General features: G+C 42.6%; 1 protein-coding gene across 1 annotated transcript in view; it reads right to left on the bottom strand.

Moving 5' to 3' along the window:
* nfixb (nuclear factor I/Xb) overlaps positions 1-14,702 on the bottom strand; it is a 175,881-nt gene extending 161,179 nt beyond the window's left edge. Inside the window, exon 1 of the mRNA XM_063904324.1 lies at positions 14,662-14,702. The gene's annotated coding sequence lies outside the window, so the exon portion shown is untranslated. The remainder of the gene's footprint in view (positions 1-14,661) is intronic.
* Positions 14,703-15,268: the final 566 nt, after the last annotated feature.

The following is a 15,268-nucleotide window of genomic DNA, read 5'->3' as shown; positions in this document are numbered from 1 at the left end:
AACTCTTTCTCCACTACAATATAGGCACATGTACGGAAGAGGATAAGGGCCACATGTTATTATTATTACTGAGTTCTGAGAAAAAAAGTCAGAATTCTGTAATCTATATCATTTTCAGAAAGAAATATTATTTTCTGAAATTTCAAGAAAAGAAATTGAGATCCGACCAAAAGGTTTTTTTAAATGTAGTTCTGAGAAAAAAAAGTCCCCCCCCAAAAATAAATCCGAAACAACAATTCAGATTTCCTGAAATTAAAAAAATGACTTAAATCAGATTTTTTCCCCAGAATTCAGATTGTAATATCAAAACTAAAAAACAGAACTTCTTGAGTTCTGAATAAAAGCGAGTTTTAAAAATGTTTTGTTCTATGAAGAAAAGAAAATATTTTATCTTACAGAAAAAAAAATCCAAAAAATCGATTATTATTTTCTCAGGAATCAGACTTTAATATGGGACCAGTAAAAAAGTCCCTTTTTGAAATCTGACCAAAATAGATTTAATTTTTTGGTTCTCAGAAAAAAGTAAGAATTCGGTAATCTTCAACATTCTTTGCAAGAAATCAAAGAAAGAAATAATCAAACGTTTGCCCTGGGGTGTAAAATGTAGGACTATAGCCCTGTAGTTATAGTACTAGCATCTATAAGACACAACTTTTTAGGTGTTACTAAAAAGAACGTTCCAATGTGAAACAGAAGTGAGAACGTTTTTTATTTCCATGTTTTCTTTAGTCAAAACTACACGGAGCCACAGAGGGGCTGCAGAGGCAGTGCTTACCCCAGCACTAGACCTATATGTGCAAATAAAAACCTGATTGAAATCTTCTTTACAGCCACATTTTAACAGACAACCAAAAGGAAGAATAAGGAATGCCAATAGGAAAACAATGCGAGTCAATGGTTGATTCTTAAAGTCTGCGAAATCTGGACATCTACGGGTTTATTGTGTAAATTATACACCGAGTTAATTGCATATTTATCTCACTCTTGCTAAGTCTTTTTCACAAAGCTCTGGAGGTTGTGTCTTTGATATTAAAATGCATCGCTGCATAGATTCCTCCTCTGACTTTTCAAACACCTTCTGATGTTGAAACGCAGTATTTCCATATCTCCGCGTATATATATGTTCACCGGATCATTTGAACTGAATCCCAACGGGCCTTTGAAACACAGGTTGAAGCTTAATTAGCATCGGAGCTTAATTACCAAATAAAAACCCCTGAGAAAGTGAGTTAGCCCTTTGTACATCAAGGTAGGAACACTTCAAATACAGGAGAGTAAACTCAGTGGAGAAAGTTTTCTGATTGATTTGCTTTTGGATAAAAGAACTTAAGGGAAGAGAAGCAATCCCTTTCTGAGTTTCCCCCGAATAAATAAATACATGTTTAGCAATTATCTCACACGCTTCTATTAGCATAGATGCTAACACATCCACCTGCAGCCAGATTAGCAACACCTGATGGATGAGGATGATTGGTGGAGCCTCGGGCCCTCTAGCTTCTGAATGGCCCAGCAGAAGATCCTGGCTAACTGATGCGGAGTGTGTGAGTTTGTGTGTGTGTGTTGTGTGTCTCAGGGTATCCCACACTGTCCTTCCTTATCAGGCAGCTCCCCGGCAGTGCTAGAGGAGAGTCGCTCTCAGGAGGCTAACAGCACCGAGCTTATCTTCTACCGGCAAGCAGGGTTTTACAGGTCTGATTAACTCCCTGTGCGTGTGTGTGTGTGTGTGTGTGTGTGTGTGTGTGTGTGTGTGTGTGTGTGAGAGAGAGGGGAAAGAAGAGAGAGCCAGGATGTATTATTGAGTGTTTTAGATGCGAGTGTGAGAAAGAGGTTTGTGACAGCGCTTGGTGAAGGATCACACCCCTTAAACGATTCAGAGGTTCATAAACCTTTTTAAATTACGGGAAACAAACAATAAGACGAGGCGATAAACTCCTTTCTAATGGAGAGGTGCAGGAATGAGTCCTTAACCCGGAAATTAGCCCGCCTTTTACCACATCCGGGTTCCCTCGTCTGGAAGTCAATGGTTTTGTAAATGTGTCTTTGGTTGTCTAAACGAGACGACTAAACATCATCAGGCCCAACATTAGCCGCCTTTAGCTTAGCGGTGGTGACGTGAAGTCATGTGACCGTGCTGTAGTTCCTTTATAGCCCAACATTAGCCGCCTTTAGCTTAGCGGTGGTGACGTGAAGTCATGTGACCGTGCTGTAGTTCCTTTATAGCCCAACATTAGCCGCCTTTAGCTTAGCGGTGGTGACGTGAAGTCATGTGACCGTGCTGTAGTTCCTTTATAGCCCAACATTAGCCGCCTTTAGCTTAGCGGTGGTGACGTGAAGTCATGTGACCGTGCTGTAGTTCCTTTATAGCCCAACATTAGCCGCCTTTAGGTTAGCGGTGGTGATGTGAAGTCATGTGACCGTGCTGTAGTTCCTTTATAGCCCAACATTAGCCTCCTTTAGCTTAGCGGTGGAGACGTGAAGTCATGTGACCGTGCTGTAGTTCCTTTATAGGCCAACATTAGCCGCCTTTAGCTTAGCGGTGCAGCAAGTAAAAAAGAAAGGAAACAATGCCATAAGCGAAGGGTCAAGAGTTTGGCGTAAAATAAACAGCAGACCCTCTGTGAAGCTTTACTCAGCTTTAAACTTACGAAAATAAATCTGTGTTCTTTTCTAAATTGCAGGATTTGACATTGTGATAACTGGAGCTCAGATTCGTTCTGGTTTGGGTCCGGCCAGAGTGTCATCGTGCTGGGGGGGGGGTTGAGAAAACGAGTGGGAGGCGTAAAACAGAAGAGTATGGTCTCCCCCCCCACCATCACCACCTTCTCTCTCCCACCCTCAGAGGAGAAACAGGGCCGCTATAATCTCTTTTCCTGGCTCTCCATGAAAGAGCGAGGAAGAGCCGCTCAGATCTGCTGCCCCTCACCCTGCCGTCCATCTTCATTCCCCCTCGCCTTCCTCTCTTATTCCTGCTCTTCACTTCCCCGTCCAGGATCTCCCTCCAGTCACACCTCATCCTTCATGCACTCACTTTACTCAGTGTGTTCTCACACCTCCAGATATTGCTTTCAGATCTACAGTGCGTCTCTTTTTTGTTCCTGTCTATGATTTTTAGCACAGTGAGTGGTGTGGCTAAAGTGGATCATTGCTGATGTATTTTACTGGGCCGACCAGGGAGGTTAGCATCTCAAGGGGGTCCCTCTAACTACAGGACAAGTCACATGACTTCACGTTACCACAGCTAAGCTAAAGGCAGCTAATGTTGGGTGTGATGACGTTTAGTCGTCTCATTTAGACGACTAAAGTCCTAAAACCAGGAAAAAATGTTGCATTTCCCCACTTCCTGTCCCTGGTCTGGAATCAATGGTGGTTATTTTTGGTTGTTATTCTGAAATAAATAAAAGGAGACGACTAAACTTCATCACGCCCAATATTAGCCACCTTTAGCTTAGCGGTGGTGACGTGAATTCATACCTTTTAACTTCCAAAATCATAAAGTGGTGTTAATACGTGGAGATTATCCTGCTGAATCTTCAGTGGTTTTACATTTTACTTACGAGTCGCCCCTTTACAACATCTGAATGAACATTGTTTACAGAAAGCCGAGGTTTCAAGCTAAATCCTCAAGGTACACAATGTTCCTGTTTCCCAAATTTCCAAATCGGCTCCCATTTTCCCTTTCCCATGCCGGCTCCTCACACCTCTGAGGTGGGGGGGGGGGGGGGGGGGGCTATGATTTTATGGATCCCTGCCATTCAGTCTGGTCCGCCTCCCCTCTTCCGTCTGCCTCCCGCTTCCAGAACTCCTCCATCATGTTGTCCCTATCCTAACTCCCTCCGTCCTCAGCCTCTCTTCTGATGGGTGGAGTCTCCTCTGTGGAGCCATTTTCCTGTGTGGTGGTTCATACAAGGGAGCATGAATATTCATGACTAATCCACTCTGCACCCCCCCAGCACCACCACCACCATCGCAGGCAACACTTGGTGGCGGCACATGGAGAGACAGCTGTTGCAAACCAAGCCAGGCATCTGTGCAGAGGGGGAGACGAGGGGGGAGACAAGGGAGAGACTCTGTTATCAGAATCAGAATCCCTTTATTCGTCCCACAGGGGAGACATTTACAGAGAGAGGAGTATGTTATATACTATCATATCAATTATATGCTTCTTTGTACTTCTACTCCTTAACAATGCAGAGGTAAATGGTGTACTTCTACTCCACTACATTATTTAATCCCTTTAGTTGCTAGGCAGATTAGGATTAATGATGGTAAATATAATCTCCCTTAAATCAGACTGTAGTTCACCTGCAGTAAATCCAGCAGCTACCCTGCAGTATACAAAGCCATTCAAACTAGCTGCACCTTTACCAGCTCTGAGAACACTTTAATGATCAATCATTATAAAACATATCAGAGATATTATTCTGAAATGGACCAATCAGACAATGACTACTTTTACTGTCGCTACTTTAAGTACATTTAGAGGAGAGTACTTTCTACTTTCACTGGAGGAACATTTAGAATACTTTCACTGTGACAGAGTATTCCTACACTCTGGTACTTCTACTTTACTCAAGTACAAGATCTGAGTACTTCTACTTTACTCAAGTACAGGATCTGAGTACTTCTACTTTACTCAAGTACAAGACCTGAGTACTTCTACTTTACTCAAGTACAAGACCTGAGTACTTCTACTTTACTCAAGTACAAGACCTGAGTACTTCTACTTTACTCAAGTACAAGATCTGAGTACTTCTACTTTACTCAAGTACAAGATCTGAGTACTTCTACTTTACTCAAGTACAAGATCTGAGTACTTCTACTTTACTCAAGTACAAGACCTGAGTACTTCTACTTTACTCAAGTACAAGTTCTGAGTACTTCTACTTTACTCAAGTACAATATCTGAGTACTTCTACTTTACTCAAGTACAAGATCTGAGTACTTCTACTTTACTCAAGTACAATATCTGAGTACTTCTACTTTTACTCAAGTACAAGATCTGAGTACTTCTACTTTTATTCAAGTAAAAGATCTGAGTACTTCTACTTTACTCAAGTACAAGACCTGAGTACTTCTACTTTACTCAAGTACAAGATCTGAGTACTTCTACTTTACTCAAGTACAAGATCTGAGTACTTATACTTTACTCAAGTACAAGACCTGAGTACTTCTACTTTACTCAAGTACAAGTTCTGAGTACTTCTACTTTACTCAAGTACAATATCTGAGTACTTCTACTTTACTCAAGTACAAGATCTGAGTACTTCTACTTTACTCAAGTACAAGATCTGAGTACTTCTACTTTTACTCAAGTACAAGATCTGAGTACTTCTACTTTTACTCAAGTAAAAGATCTGAGTACTTCTACTTTACTCAAGTACAAGACCTGAGTACTTCTACTTTACTCAAGTACAAGATCTGAGTACTTCTACTTTACTCAAGTACAAGATCTGAGTACTTCTACTTTACTCAAGTACAAGATCTGAGTACTTCTACTTTACTCAAGTACAAGATCTGAGTACTTCTACTTTACTCAAGTACAAGATCTGAGTACTTCTACTTTTACTCAAGTACAAGATCTGAGTACTTCTACTTTACTCAAGTACAAGATCTGAGTACTTCTACTTTTACTCAAGTACAAGATCTGAGTACTTCTACTTTTACTCAAGTACAAGATTTGAGTACTTCTACTTTTACTCAAGTACAAGACCTGAGTACTTCTACTTTACTCAAGTACAAGATCTGAGTACTTCTACTTTTACTCAAGTACAAGACCTGAGTACTTCTACTTTTACTCAAGATCTGAGTACTTCTACTTTTACTCAAGTACAAGATCTGAGTACTTCTACTTCTACTCAAGTACAAGATCTGAGTACTTCTACTTTTACTCAAGTACAAGATCTGAGTACTTCTACTTTTACTCAAGATCTGAGTATTTCTACTTTTACTCAAGATCTGAGTACTTCTACTTTTACTCAAGTACAAGATCTGAGTACTTCTACTTTTACTCAAGATCTGAGTACTTCTACTCAAGATCTGAGTACTTCTACTTTTACTCAAGTACAAGACCTGAGTACTTCTACTTTACTCAAGATCTGAGTACTTCTACTCAAGATCTGAGTACTTCTACTTCTACTCAAGTACAAGATCTGAGTACTTCTACTTTTACTCAAGTACAAGATCTGAGTACTTCTACTTTTACTCAAGTACAAGACCTGAGTACTTCTACTTTACTCAAGTACAAGATCTGAGTACTTCTACTTTTACTCAAGTACAAGACCTGAGTACTTCTACTTTACTCAAGATCTGAGTACTTCCACTCAAGATCTGAGTACTTCTACTTTTACTCAAGTACAAGACCTGAGTACTTCTACTTTACTCAAGTACAAGATCTGAGTACTTCTACTTTTACTCAAGTACAAGACCTGAGTACTTCTACTTTTACTCAAGTACAAGACCTGAGTACTTCTACTTTTACTCAAGTACAAGACCTGAGTACTTCTACTTTACTCAAGTACAAGATCTGAGTACTTCTACTTTTACTCAATTACAAGACCTGAGTACTTCTACTTTACTTCTGTATTATCGCTTGCCTTTTATCTGCTGTGTCTCTTCCTGATTTTGCAACAGTCTGTATTGTTCGGGGGTCTATCAGGGGCCGTGGTGGTTATACAGTCTGACCGCTGATAGAAACAGATGAGGGTGGAGATAAAGGATGGAGGGGTGAGAGGGGTGGGCCAGGGGGGAGATAGATGTAGAGATGGCAGAGTGTGGGCAGTGGTTTCGGGGGGCATCTGGGTAAAGGACAGCCAGACAGACAGAAGGAACGGGGCGGTGGCCGGTCATGAGGGTGAAAAGGAAGCCAGACGGAGGGGAATGATGGGAGGGTCTGTCTGGGCGAGGAGGGGGAGACAGACTGAAAAAAGATGGGAGACAGAATGAGGGAAGGGGGGTGTCTATACATAAGAGACAAAAACCTCTAAACAGACGACGAGAAGAAGAGATTCTAAGATAAATCACAGCAGTGTAAAGTACATTGAAGCACCATAAAGGGGTCCGATTCCGCTCTTTGGGGGATTCTGTCTCCTGTAGTGTGTTTTAATGCACGTCAATGGTCTGCAAGGGCAATTATGAACCTGAGAATGAGCCGGGTTTGTCCTCTGCAAGTCTGGAAAACCAAATATGTGAGTCTGCACAGACGGAGGGACTGCTCCTCTGCCAGCCATGCCCCCTCTCTCTGCCCCCTGTAACCCTCCACCCTTCCCCCTGCTTGCCATCTCCCTGCATCCCTGCATGGGGCCCCAATGCTGGCTGCCATCCTTCCCTCCCTCACCCCCTCCTCCTCACCCAGGCGGAGGGTCCCGCTCTGCCCTACATACAGCGAGCGCAGCAGGCTGAGAGGAACCCCCGGGTTTCCAAACTGTGTCAGGCCTCGAGACGCCGCTGTGATCCACACCGCGAGGGGAAATAGTAAAGCGACGGCTACCAAGAGATCGGGGGTGATTGATGTTGTCAATATGTGAAGAATCTGGAATAAATCATCCCTCTGATCCGATGCAAACGGTGGATGTCTGTCAGAGAGAAGCTGGAGGTCAAGAGCTCAGAACACAGTGAACCCACAGAGAGGATTTTTAAATTGTAGTCGGAAATGTAATGTCATATCGTCTGAATCTGAGGATTAAAATAAAGTAAGAAGACACACCAAAAGTGTACCAGGCTCTTAATTAATTCTCAATCATTTCCTCCAGTGGCAGAAACGGGTTTTAATTAAAAAGCCCCATCCTTTGGGACGAGCCCTACATATCTTTGATGGAGTCAATCACCCAAATTATCCAGAGATTCAGGGGGGAAATAGGTGAAAAAGTGCAGTTAAAGAGCTGATAAGCTTCTAGATAAGTTCCAAATGTAGATAATATGAATCAATGGCATTGACTTATTTAGGTTTAAACACACTTATTAAGACAATTAAGGAGAAACAAGGAGCGTCTCAAAGGTAGAAAGACTCCACGGTTGGCTTTCCTTCTGCGGACCACCCGAACGATCTAAATCAACTCAAAAATCTTAATTTCTAAAGTAACTAAAGCTGTCAAAACGTAGTGAAGTAAAAATTCTAAACAATGGAGAACAATCTATAATGAAGACCTGCAGAAACAAGGAGGCGTAGCCTGTCTCTCAAAAGGTAGAAAGACTCCACGGTTGGCTTTGCTTCGACCATCCGCCATGACCTGCAGAGAAGTCCTAACACTCCTGAGCCTCTCAACACACACATCACACACACACACACACACACCCACACACACACACAGAGCTAGGAGCACTATGTGTGCACACATGTGGAGGTATATGGTCATATCTTTATCCATGATACTACACCAAAGGGAAAAGGTAGAGGCGCCAAACGTGTCCAGTGTATTTATGCAGGAATGTTAATTTGGGAAGTGACTAAAGCTGTGGTGCATAAATGTTGTTGTTTGTTGTAGATTAACTGCAAGACAACGGTTCACATTTTTGTTGCTGACCGGAGGGACGTCTGGTGCTGATGAACGTAATGAAAACAAACGAAAGTCCTTTTCTCCTGCGGTGTAAACAGTTAGTCATTCCACATGAGGACGGCATTATTGTGGATTTTTATTTAGTCACGCCTATTATGGAAAATAAAAAGAACGTCTGAGAGCGGAGTCGGGTTCGCCCTTTTGTTTGAGTGCTGTGCTCAATCCGATGGAACGGAGGATTTTATCTGAAGCATCGACTCCGTTTGATCACACTGCCAACATGTGATGCCGTCTCCATTCATCTCCATTTATCCTCTCTCTCTTTTCATTTCTGTTTCACTCAGAGCCGTCTGTCTCAGACCAGGAGCATACGCTCAAGTACTGGCTTTAAAGAGTCCTCTCCTGCTGATGTTCAGGTGTATATCAGTATGTAGCGTCTCTACTTTAAAGAGTCCTCTCCTGCTGATGTTCAGGTGTATATCAGTATGTAGTGTCTCTACTTTAAAGAGTCCTCTCGATGTTCAGGTGTATATCAGTATGTAGTGTCTCTACTTTAAAGAGTCCTCTCCTGCTGATGTTCAGGTGTATATCAGTATGTAGCGTCTCTACTTTAAAGAGTCCTCTCCTGCTGATGTTCAGGTGTATATCAGTATGTAGAGTCTCTACTTTAAAGAGTCCTCTCCTGCTGATGTTCAGGTGTATATCAGTATGTAGGGTCTCTACTTTAAAGAGTCCTCTCCTGCTGATGTTCAGGTGTATATCAGTATGTAGGGTCTCTACTTTAAAGAGTCCTCTCCTGCTGATGTTCAGGTGTATATCAGTATGTAGGGTCTCTACTTTAAAGAGTCCTCTCCTGCTGATGTTCAGGTGTATATCAGTATGTAGTGTCTCTACTTTAAAGAGTCCTCTCCTGCTGATGTTCAGGTGTATATCAGTATGTAGCGTCTCTACTTTAAAGAGTCCTCTCCTGCTGATGTTCAGGTGTATATCAGTATGTAGAGTCTCTACTTTAAAGAGTCCTCTCCTGCTGATGTTCAGGTGTATATCAGTATGTAGTGTCTCTACTTTAAAGAGTCCTCTCCTGCTGATGTTCAGGTGTATATCAGTATGTAGAGTCTCTACTTTAAAGAGTCCTCTCCTGCTGATGTTCAGGTGTATATCAGTATGTAGCGTCTCTACTTTAAAGAGTCCTCTCCTGCTGATGTTCAGGTGTATATCAGTATGTAGAGTCTCTACTTTAAAGAGTCCTCTCCTGCTGATGTTCAGGTGTATATCAGTATGTAGCGTCTCTACTTTAAAGAGTCCTCTCCTGCTGATGTTCAGGTGTATATCAGTATGTAGCGTCTCTACTTTAAAGAGTCCTCTCCTGCTGATGTTCAGGTGTATATCAGTATGTAGTGTCTCTACTTTAAAGAGTCCTCTCCTGCTGATGTTCAGGTGTATATCAGTATGTAGTGTCTCTACTTTAAAGAGTCCTCTCCTGCTGATGTTCAGGTGTATATCAGTATGTAGTGTCTCTACTTTAAAGAGTCCTCTCCTGCTGACCCACACAGCAGAATAGGGTCATGTTCTCGCTTTAATTAAAATCTGCACTGGGATTAAACTCCTTTCTGCTTTTGTGTTTTCTTGGATGATAAATCACAATCTGAGTAACAATCATGGCATCGCTCACTTTCTTTCCAGCCCAGCGACAGACTTACAGCTTCGGCGGGAAGTAGAGAAAGACGTAGCGACAGGAAAGCCGTGAAAGAGAACAAACGTGAGACGGATAAAACGGAGGAATCAGACGGGACAGTTTGTTGTGTTTCAGGCTGGCACTGCCCCACGCACGACTGGAGCTTCTTGCTAGTGCTGGTGGTGCCCAGCGGTTGTTGCCATGCAACTCAATGACACACACACACACACACACACACACACACACACACACACACACACACACACACACACACACACACACACACACACACACACACACACACACACACACACACACACACACACACACACACACACACACACACACACACACACACACACACACACACACACACACACACACACACACACACACCAACAATGGTCTGCTTTATGAGGTGCCCGCTGATGCCATGGTAACCTCCTCGTTCTGGGCAGGACGGGCAGAGCGGCCTGCCAGAAAAATGCCACGGCTCCTTTTTTTTCTCTCCCCGTTCTCAGACCACGTTGCCCAGAAACCTTTTGAGAGTTAAAGTGAAACCAGCGAGCAGACAAATTACAACGGGAGTGTGTGAGGGAGAGTGGGGGTGAGCGGGGAGAGGGTCAACTGTGGGGTTTTAGAGTTCCCCCTCTGTAAATGTAACCTTAAAGGAGAAATGATGCAGGATGTTTTGCTTCTGACTCCAGAAGACGGAGAGGTGTTGAAGTGAAAGTCCTGTATTCAAATGTTACTCGAGTACTGAAGTACATGGAGGCCCAAAACATTCACTGTTCTGTTAGCTTAAAGAACTGTTGTCAATGGAGTCTGGTGTCTTTGGAAAGAACCCAAATGGATAACCGTGGAGCTCGCTTATGCAGAATTAATAAGCAGTACTTTTACCTTTTTCATACTTCATATTTTGCTGATTATATTTCTACTCAAGCAACCTTTGCTGGACTTGTAACGGAGAAGTCTTACAGGGTGGTATTAAGTGAAGCATCTGAATACTTTTCCCCACACTGCATGCAAGTAAAAAATGGTTTTCTTCAGGAATTCAAGGAAACACGGGGCGAGGAATTCAAATCCAGCTTTTCTGAAGTGTTTCTTGTATCAGCATGCAGCAGATCTGCTCATTGCACCGGTAGAGATGATGCAAACTTTTCCGAGTGGTGCACTTCATGAGAAATGATCAGTGGCTGTTCACTGTGAGCTCTTGACCTGTGGTGCGGGAGGAAAAGGGGGGGGGAGGGTATCTGGTGCAGTTACATAACGGCGGCCTTTCTGCAGAGGCAGCCGGGGACAAAAGAGTTCCTGCTCTGCTGGCAGGAATATTCCAGGTGGAGCCGCTCTGATGGAAAATCAAGAGGACTGGCTGAGACCCTCAGAGTGTGAGAGGGTCCTTGGGGGGGGGGGGCTCTCCCCATTTCCATATAACCGGGGGTCTTCCAGGCTCTGAGCCCAGTCCCGGTGCTTTTAGGCCTGAAGAGGTCCAAACAGGAGGGGTCACACAAAGAGCCTCGTCTAGTGCTTTAAAATCCCTCAAACTGGGGATCCATGCCAGCACTAAGCAGCTAATGCTCCCTAACCGGGCCGGAGAGGACTCTTTAAAGTAGAGACACTACATACTGATATACACCTGAACATCAGCAGGAGAGGACTCTTTAAAGTAGAGACTCTACATACTGATATACACCTGAACATCAGCAGGAGAGGACTCTTTAAAGTAGAGACTCTACATACTGATATACACCTGAACATCAGCAGGAGAGGACTCTTTAAAGTAGAGACACTACATACTGATATACACCTGAACATCAGCAGGAGAGGACTCTTTAAAGTAGAGACACTACATACTGATATACACCTGAACATCAGCAGGAGAGGACTCTTTAAAGTAGAGACACTACATACTGATATACACCTGAACATCAGCAGGAGAGGACTCTTTAAAGTAGAGACGCTACATACTGATATACACCTGAACATCAGCAGGAGAGGACTCTTTAAAGTAGAGACTCTACATACTGATATACACCTGAACATCAGCAGGAGAGGACTCTTTAAAGTAGAGACGCTACATACTGATATACACCTGAACATCAGCAGGAGAGGACTCTTTAAAGTAGAGACACTACATACTGATATACACCTGATCATCAGCAGGAGAGGACTCTTTAAAGTAGAGACTCTACATACTGATATACACCTGAACATCAGCAGGAGAGGACTCTTTAAAGTAGAGACTCCATAATGTGAATATGAGTCAAATCTAAATAACCTGAGGGGGGGGACTGAAAGGTTCCATTTCCTTGTCTCTGCGAGTCAGCATTAGCAGAGGGAATGATGGCTTGTTTGTAATTGTCTCGGCTCCAAATAGCCCCAGAACTCTGAGTTACTACGTGTGAAAATCTGGACACAATTTGTGGTCCGCTTGGATTAAAAGAAGGAGGAGGAGAGGAGCTATTTTAGGTTTATAAAGGTTTTGGTGGAAAGGCGTGTGTGACAGGTGGAGGCTCTCTGACTCACTGCAGCTGTGTGTGTGTGTGTGTGTGTGTGTGTGTGTGTGTGTGTGTGTGTGTAAGGAGCGGATATTAAATGGAATACAGAGCAGACACAGGGGCTCTGGCGCCCTCTGCTGGTGTGTTTGCAGAATTGAAAAGCTGTGCAGAAAAGGCCTGAAGCATCGGAGGTAAGACTTTAAAATACACCCTCGATCATTTAGACTTGATGGAGGACCCATATTTTGATGCTTAAATCAATGCATGATAGTTACCTTTACTTAGGCTGCTTGAAAATCGGACTTGTGTAACTCTATTGGGTAGATGTCTAATGGAGAAGAAACACAATCCCCCTTTTTGTTGGAGTTTATTTCAGTTGTTTAGTATTTCTGTGCTAACTCCTTGATTGAGCTTTAAATTCAGTAAGTTACCCAACAGAGTGAATGCATTTATTACCCGTGGACCGTTGCCATCCAGAACCAAATGGACCAAATGTTCAAAGGTGTGTATTGTATGGAGGTAGATTTGTCTCAGTATTATAAGCAGATCTGTGTGTACATGTAAAACACCTTCCACAGATGCAAAACACTGACTGGCAAATGTTTTTTGCAAAATCTGCGAACACTATAATTCATTCAGAAATAAACAGAGACGGGTTTTGAATATCTTAATTAAATGTAAAACGTTCAGCTTTTTCCAGATATTGATGTCGTTGCCGCCTTTCAAAATAAGAGCGTGCAGTCGAGAGGCTTTTTGTGTGTTCAGAGGAGGAGGGGGGGGGGGCGTCCTATTATGAGCTGAAGCTAAAGGAGGAGATACTCACAATGGGTTAAACCCTGAATGTGTCTTATTTGGCACGATATGTAGATTTGGCTTCTTGTTGCTTTTTTTTTTAAGACATGTGGAAAACGGCTCCAAACAGATTTCAGTGTTAGACAGGTGCCAGTTCTGCCATCTGCTTTCACTCTCACCTCTCTCCCTCTCTCTCTGTCTGTCTGTCTGCAAAACCCTGATTCATCCATCCCTCTCTCTCCTCCCCCAATCATCATTTCAGTATGTAATGTCTCTCCTGGGACATGTCTCCATGCTCTAATGTTCAGAAAGCTCTTTATGTTTCTCATACTGCCTGTGCTGCAGCTCCTCTTTCCACCCTCTGTCTGAAACCAGAGCCCAGTCTGCTCTGATTGGTTGGCTGGCTGCCTCTGTTGTGATTGGTTAACCGCTTAGAGATGTCCCGCCCCCTTAGCCTATCACGTACACGTTTTGCTTCTAATAAACTGTCAGGGGGATTTATTTTTAGCGCATGTTTGGCAGTTCCTTGTGTGAAACATCAACTCTAACGGCCAAAAGGATGACTTATGAAAATATATAAAAGTGAAAACACATTGTTGGCTCCTCAGCAGCTTCCCTTCAGGGGGGGGGGGGGGGGAGTTCAGGCCTCATTTAAAGCGTGGCGCCGGAGCCGTGTGGCAGAGAACGTGGCGCTTTAACCCCGGAGGTTTCTTCTGGACAGAGGCCGCTGCTAATGAGCCCGTCAGGACGAGAGGTGAGATCCAAACAGGAAGTAAACAAACCAGGTGACGAAACATCAGGATGAAGAGTGCTTGTACTTTTACTCAAGTACAAGATCTGAGTACTTCTTCCTCCTCTGCAAAGTAGCATAAAATGGAAATACTCAGGTAAAGTACAAGCAGCACAGTGCACACACACACACACACACACACACACACACACACACACACACACACACACACACACACACACACACACACACACACACACACACACACACACACACACACACACACACACACACACACACACACACACACACACACACACACACAACTTCCGTTTTCATTAGGAAACAAACCTCACTATTATCTCGCTCTCTCTCTCCCTCCCGGTTCATAGCGCGACTCTGCGTGCACGTGCCGCCTTTTATCTTAATTAAAACTGTTAATGAATACATTTAAACAGCTTCATAATGACTTACCTGTTCAGAAGGGTGCAGCAGATTCGCCTCCAGGTCGCGGGGTTAGTTTGACAGGCCTTGAGGGCCGTCCTTTGCCTCATTTATAAACTCTCGCGTAATCTCAAGATCTCGTGGGATGTAATTTATGTTTAATTTACATTTGATTCTTTATGGTTGCAAATAACCTTTCATGTCTGAAAGAAGTCAGAATAAGAATAATTACGTCTGTTGCACCATTTTAGAACAAAACACAAACATGTACACAAACAAAAGAAGTGATGGTTAAAAGATAAATAAAGGTATTTATGAAATACAAAATGAAGTAAACTATTACAAAATAAATAAATGTATATTCATCACACTAGAAACTGGATTCGTTGCAAAATTGTACAAGTAAATAATTAAAATAGAAACTAAATATAAACATAAGAAGTTAATTTAAGATTGCGCAATAACAAGACTTAAAATATGTATTTAAATATAATAAGAGAAAGTAAAATGAAGCAATAAACAAATGAATTAAAAAGAAATATATATATACTTTAAACACAAGAGTTAAAACTAAAGAGGTGCAATAAAAAATGTAAAGAGGATATTTGAACAAAACATGTAAAGAGAACGTAGAACA

Source organism: Eleginops maclovinus, chromosome 16 (assembly GCF_036324505.1).
Source record: "Eleginops maclovinus isolate JMC-PN-2008 ecotype Puerto Natales chromosome 16, JC_Emac_rtc_rv5, whole genome shotgun sequence".
Lineage (NCBI taxonomy): Eukaryota > Metazoa > Chordata > Actinopteri > Perciformes > Eleginopidae > Eleginops > Eleginops maclovinus.
This window is presented reverse-complemented; position numbering and strand designations above follow the sequence as displayed.